Source organism: Choloepus didactylus, chromosome Y (assembly GCF_015220235.1).
Source record: "Choloepus didactylus isolate mChoDid1 chromosome Y, mChoDid1.pri, whole genome shotgun sequence".
NCBI classification, from domain to species: Eukaryota; Metazoa; Chordata; class Mammalia; order Pilosa; family Megalonychidae; genus Choloepus; species Choloepus didactylus.
Window position 1 is genome coordinate 21072621 of NC_051335.1, and position 7252 is coordinate 21079872.

General features: G+C 38.3%; 1 pseudogene; it reads left to right on the top strand.

Moving 5' to 3' along the window:
- The first annotated feature begins 1274 nt into the window (after nt 1-1274).
- Nucleotides 1275-2039, top strand: LOC119524289 (annotated as a pseudogene).
- Nucleotides 2040-7252: the final 5213 nt, after the last annotated feature.

Consider the following 7252-nt stretch of genomic DNA (forward strand, 5'->3'; position numbering starts at 1 on the left):
GTGTTTGAGGAGGGTGGAGCTGAGAAGGTGGTCTCCCCAATGTGTGGATATGTTGGAGCACTCACCCCAGTGTTTGGAGAGGAAAGGGCTGCTGCAAAGGCCCTTAGGACGGGTTAGACTCCTGCTCCTTCAAGCCCCAAGGATGCAACAACGTTCTATAAATGACTCTCAGACTTTGAAATCTAACGGAGCTTATCCTGCAGGTTTTAGGAACTGTTTTGGTCTTGTGAACTCTGTTTTCCTTTCAGTTTCTCCTTATGGCAATGGGAATGTTTATCTTATTAATGTCCCTCCTTTGCATACTGGAAGCACATAACTTGTTCTAAGTTTACAGGTCCATAGTCAGAGGGGAATTTTGCTTTTGGACAGACCACATGTGTAACTGATTTAATGGGACCTTGTACTTAACTACTGTTACTGAAATGATTTAAGTTTTTGTGATATTGTGATGGGATGGAAGTATTTTGTATATGGAAAGATCATGTCATTTTAGGGTCCAGGGGCTGGAATGTACCAGTTTGTATATATTATGTCCCCCAGAAAAAGCCATGTTCTTTGATGCAATCTTGTGAGGGAAGACATATTAGTGGGGATTAAGTTGGAACGTTTGAATTAGGTTGTTTGCATGGAAATCCGCCCCACCCAACTGTGGGTGATAACTCTGATTGGATAATTTCCATGGAGGTGTTGCCCCGCCCATTCTGGGTGGGTCTGAATTAAATTACTGGAGCACTATATAAGCTCAGACAGAAGGAGTGAGCTTGCTACAGCCAAGAAGGACACTTTGAAGAACACCCAGGAGCTGAGAGAGGAGCTGCAGATGAGAGACAGTTTTAAGACAGCTGTTGAAAGCAGACTCTTGCTCCAGAGAAGCTAAGAGAGGACAAATACCCCAAGAGCAAGTAAGAGTGACATTTTTGAGGAACTGCAGCCTAGAGAGGAACATCCTAGGAGAAAGCCATTTTGAAACCAGAACTATGCAGCAGACACCAGCCACGTGCCTTCCCAGCTAACAGAGGTTTTCTGGACACCATTGGACATCCTCCGGTGAAGGTACCTGATTGTTGATATGTTACCTTGGACACTTTATGGTCTTAAGACTGTAACTGTGGAAACAAATAAACCCCCCTTTATAAAAGCCGATCCGTTTCTGGTGTTTTGCATTCCAGCAGCATTAGTAAACTAGAACAGGTGCCAAGGAACCAGAGCACCCAGCTTGCCGTTGGCAGCCTGATCCACTTACCAGTGCCCACCTGCCCCAAGCCTCTGGGAAGATGGTGTCCTGAGCGATCTCCAAAGTCATGGCCCTAGTGTTTGGGATGCTTTTTCCTACATGTTATTCATATAAAGCTGTGAAAATAAAAAACATGAGGAAGTATGTTCGATGGATTATATACTGGATTGTTTTCACTCTCCATACTGTGATTGAAACAGTGGCCAATCAAACCATTGCTTGGTTCCCCCTATACTATGAACTTAAGATTGCTATTCTCAAATGCCTGCTCCCTCCCTATACCAAAGGTACAAGTAAACTATATAGAAAATTCCTTCATCCAGTTCTTTCTTCAAAGGAAAGGAAGATTGATGGTTAAATTGTACAAGCAAAGAAACGAGGCTTTGAGACTATGCTGAACTTTGGACAGCAAGGTTTCAACTTAGCAGCTACTGCTGCTGTCACTGTAGTGGTGAAGAGCCAAGCAGCAATAACTGAAACTTTAAGAGGTTTCAGTATGCATGACTTAAGAGCTATTCAAGCTGATGAGCCCATGGGACGAAGCCCATGTCAACCTCTATAAGAAGAGAAAAAGAAAAGTGAACCAGCACCCAGTGAATCAGCACGTTATGGAATTCCACTGAAAGATGGAGATGAGAAAACACATGAAGAAGTGGGTAGGACATATTCAGATGAGATATTAACACACAAAGGGCTTTGAAGATTGCAAAGCATGAAATCCATGAAAACAACCAAAGGCCGCAAAGAGGTGCAGTACAGGTCTCTAAAATACAAAGTGAAGAAGAGACCATGGGTGTATTTTTAGCCATCTATACTTCAAGTATCTCGAGACAAATTATCCTAATGCATCAATTTCATTTTCAAAGATTATATACATTCAGGATTTACACATTAAAATAATTCTTTAAATTGTGCCAGTGAGAGTGTTTACTTTCATTAATTTAAATAGTTTTTATTTCTTTAACAATTTACTTCCAAATTGACTACTAAAGGTAGTTATGTGAAGTTTATTAAAATGTGTATCAAAAATTGTAGGAAACCACATTATCTGTTTTAAATCTAGCAATAGCAAGTGCCTGGGATAAAAGATGAAAAACAAACCCACACTATACTTGAAAAAGAGTCTTTTTGTGGTTCAGAATATATCAGTCTTTGAGATATTGTATTATGCTTACCTCCATTTACATTACATATATCACATGAGGATTGTAATTAAATAGAACTTTGACCCATCAGTCATAAAATAAGGGTTTAATGTAGTTCCTACGCTTATAGTACTTTTTAGTTTTTCCACCACCAATTGAACATTTTTTAAACAAACATTTGAAAACCAGGTATCCACATACCACTTTTATTCCTGAATTGTTGTGCACACTTGAAAACTGTTTACTTATTTTACAACTATACATTTATATAAATATTACTGACACCACCTTTATTGTTGTTTGTCACATTCTGATATTTCACATTTATGCCTTGGATTACATCATCTCTTTTCCTGTGGGTTTTATTTGTTAAATTCATTTGATTTTAGTAATATAAAAATATAGCTAGACTTCCAGGAAGACGGCGGAACAGATGAGGTGGAACAGGCTTCTCCTCCATGAAAGAAACGAGAGAGGGGCCGGATGATGCCCAGAACCACAGTTTCAGGGCATGACAGGCCATAGAGTGTCCCCCACAGAATGTGGACAAAAACATGAGGACTGTGACTGGAAGAACAGCGTGAGTTTTTTCTTGGCCAGGACTGCCTCCCAGGCTGGCAGTGGCAAGACAACCTCTCGGCAAGAGAGTGACCAGTGGCTCTCCACTCCCATGTACCTACCTTGGTGGTTAGCTGGGGAGGTGATCCTCCACAGCCAGATGGCCAGGAGCTCCTCCTGTGAGGGAAGCTGGGAGGAAAGAGCAGGGAAAGGAGAGGGTGCCATACCAGCACATCTGGAGCCCATGCCACACCCCAGAGACTCACAGGCACATGGCAGTCAGGGAGTAGGGTACATATGATCTGCAGGGTGCCTTAAGCAGATGCCCTGCCTACCTGCCCAGGGCCCACATCGCAGTCCCAGGGCAGGCAGTCCCCAGTGCACACGAAGAACTGGTGCACTGACTGGTTCCCCACCCAGTTTGGACTCTGCTCAGGGCACAGAAATGTTAGAGGAAAACCAACTTGAGAGTGCCACCTGCTAGTAGGATGGGGAAACTGAACTCCAGCAAGCTATAGCTCTCCCAAATTATATATAAATGCTTAAATAACCCTGCATTTTCCAAAATAATCTTATCAAGACAAACAAATGCTCTGAAGCCAATAGAAAATTACAAAGCACTTGAAGAAGCCAGAAGATATGGACAACCCAAATGAACAAATTTAAAAGCCAGAAGAGACACAAAATTTAGACCAAATATTTAAAGAAGTCCAAACAAATCTCTAAAACAACTTCTACTAGATGGCTAAAGACATAAAGGAAATCAAGAAGACCCTAGAAGAGCATAAAGAAGAATCTGAAGGAGTAAATTTTTTAAAAATAGCAGATCTTATGGAAATAAAAGAAACTGTGGATCAAAGTAAAAATATACTAGAGACACAACAGAAAATTTGAAGAGGCAGAAGAAAGAACAGATGAACTAGAAGACAGAGCAATTGAAAGTAAATGCACAAAAAAACAAATGATGAAAAGAAATGAAAAATGTTAAATGGATCTCAGAGAAATGATGGACAGCATGAGGCAAAAAATATAAGAATCACTGGTGTCCCAGAAGGAAAAGAGAAGGGTAAAGTGCTAGAAATAGAGTTTCAAGACATAGTTGGAGAAAAGTTCCCAACCTTTCTAAATGACAGAAATATGCAAATCAAAGACGCCCAATGAACTCCAAATAGAATAAATCCTAATAAACCTACTCCAAGATATATACTGATTAGACAGTCAAATGCTGAAGAGAAGGAGAAAATTCTGAAAGCAGCAAGAGAAATGCAATTTACCACATACAAGGGAAACAACATAAGACTAAGTAGTGACTACTCAGCAGACACTATGGAGGCAAGAAGACAGTGGTATGACATATTTAAGATTCTAAAAGAGAAAAACTGCCAGCCAAGAATTCTTTATGCAGCAAAGCTCTCCTTCAAAATTGAGGGAGAGCTTAAACTTTCACAGACAAACACATGCTGAGAGAATTTGTTAACAAGAGACCTGCCCTGCAAGAAGTACTAAAGGGAGCTCTGCTAGCTGAGAAGAAAGAGAGGAGAGAGAAGTCTGAGGAAGGGCAAAGAACTGAAGAGTATTAGTAAGGATAACTTAAAGGAAAAAGAGTGGGGAAAAAATAGATCTAACAACTAAAACCAAAGGATAAGATGGCTGGTTCAAGAACTCCCTTCACATTAATAACTGAATATGAATGAATTAAACTCTCCAAATAAAAGATACAGACTGGTAGAATGGATTAAAAAGTATGACTCATAGATACATTGTTTACAAAAGACTCATCTTAGGCTCTGCGAAACCAAGAGACTGAAAGTGAAAGGATGGGAAAAAAATATTCTATGCAAGCTGCAGCCAAAAGAAAGCTGGGGTAGCTATACTAATTTCAGACAAAATAGACTTTAAATGCAAAGATGTCATAAGAGACAAAAAAGGACATTACATATTACTAAAAGGGACAATTCACCAACAAGAAATAACAATCATAAATGTTTATGCACCCAATCAAGGAGCTCCAAAATACAGGAGACAAACATTAGCTAAACTGAAGGGAGCAATAGACGCATAGACAATAATAGTGGAAGACTTCAATACACCACTCTCTTCTATAGACAGGACAACTAGATAGAGGACCAATAAGGAAATTGAGAACCTAAACAATATGATAAATGAATTAGACTTAACAGAGATATATAGATTGTTACATCACAAAGTACCCGGATATACATTCTTCTCTACTGCCCATGGAATGTTCTCCAGGATAGATCATATGATGGGGCACAAAACAAGTCTTAATAAATTTAGAAAGATTGAAATTATTCAAAGCACATTCTTTGGCCACAATGGAATGCAACTAGAAATCAATAACCACCAAAGAGCCAGACTTTTCACAAATATATGGAGGTTAAACAACACACTCCTAAACAACCAGTAAGTTAAAGAAGAAACTGCAAGAGAAATCAGTAAATATCTACAGACGAATGAAAACTAGAACATAACATATCAAAACCTGTGGGATGTAGCGTAGGCAGTGCTGAGAGGGAAATTTATAGCTCTAAATGCAATATCAAAAAGTAAGAAAGAGCTAAAACCAAAGACCTAACTGAACAACTTTAGGCTAGAGAATAATCAGCAAACAAACCCTAAAACAAGTAGAAGAAAAGAAATTAAAAAGATCAAAGCAGAAATAAATGAGCTGGAGAACAAAAAACAATATAGAGAATAAATAAAATCAAAAGTTGGTTCTTTGAGAGGATCAACAAGATTGACAGACCCTTAGCTAGACTGACAAAGTCATAAAGAGAGAAGACCCACATAAACAGAATCAGAAATGAGGGGGCAATAATTACTACAGATCCCAAAGAAATAAAAAAAAATCATAAGAGGATACTAAGACAACTGTATGCCAACAAGCTCAACAATTCAGAGGAAATGGAAAATTTTCTGGAAACACATGAACAACCTAGACTGACCCAAGAAGAAATAGAAGACTCCAACAAACCAATCGCAAGCAAAGAGATCCAGTCATCAAAAATCTACCTACAAATAAAAGCCCAAAGCCGGATGGCTTCACAAGGAAATTTTACCAAACTTTCCAAAAAGAATTGACACAATTCGTGCTCAAACTCTTTCAAAAAACTGAAGAAAAAGGAACGCTACCTAACTCATTTTATGATGCTAATATCACTCTGATGCCAAAACCAGATAAAGACCCCACAAAAAAGGAAAACTATAGGCCAATCTCCCTAATGAATGTAGATGCAAAAATCCTAAACAAAATACTTGCAAAGTGAATCCAAATGCACATTAAAAGAATTATACACCACAACCAAGTGGGGTTCATTCCTGGCATGCAAGAGTGGTTCAATATAAGAAAATCAATTAATGTTATTCAATATATTAACAAATCAAAAGGGAAAAACAAATGATAATCTTGACAGATGCTGAAAAAGCATTCAAGAAAATTCAACATCCCTTCTTGATAAAAACACTTCAAAAGGTAGGAATTAAAGGAAACTTCCTCAATATGATAAAGGGCTTGTATGAAAAACCCACAGCCAGCATAGTACTCAACAATGAGAGGCTGAAAGCCTTCCCCCTAAGATGAAGAATGAGACAATGATGCCCACTGTCATCTCTATTATTCAACATCGTGCTAGAAGTTCTAGCCAGGCCAATTTGTCAAGACAAAGAAATAAATATCCAGGTTGGAAAGGAAGAAGTAAAACTGTCATTATTTGCAGATAATATGACTGTATATTTAGAAAATCCTGAAGATATGACAATGAAGCTACTTGAGCTACTAAAAAAAATTCAGCAGAGTGATGCGATATAAGATTAATGCACATAAGTCGGTAATGTTCCTAGGCATTAGTTTCTAGGCATTCAGCAATGTTCCTAACTGAAGAGGCAATGGAAAAAAAAATTGCATTCACAATAGCAACTAAAAAATCAAGTATCTAGGAATAAATTTAACCAAGGATGTAAAAGACCTCTACACAGAAAATTACAAAATGTCACTAAAAGAAATAAAAAAGGACAAAAATAGGTGAAAAAATATTCCGTGCTCATGGACAGGAAGACTAAATGTCATTAAAATGTCAATTCTATCCAAACTGCAATTCCAGTCAAAATTCCAACAACCTACTTTGCAGACTTGGAAAAGTTAGTTATTAAATTTATTTGGAAGGGAAAGGGGCCTCAAATTGCCAAAAATATCCTAAAAAAAAATGTACAGTCCAGACTTTGAAGCCTACTATAAAGCCACAGTGGTCAAAACAGCATGGTATTGGCACAAAGATAGACATACTTATCAACGGAA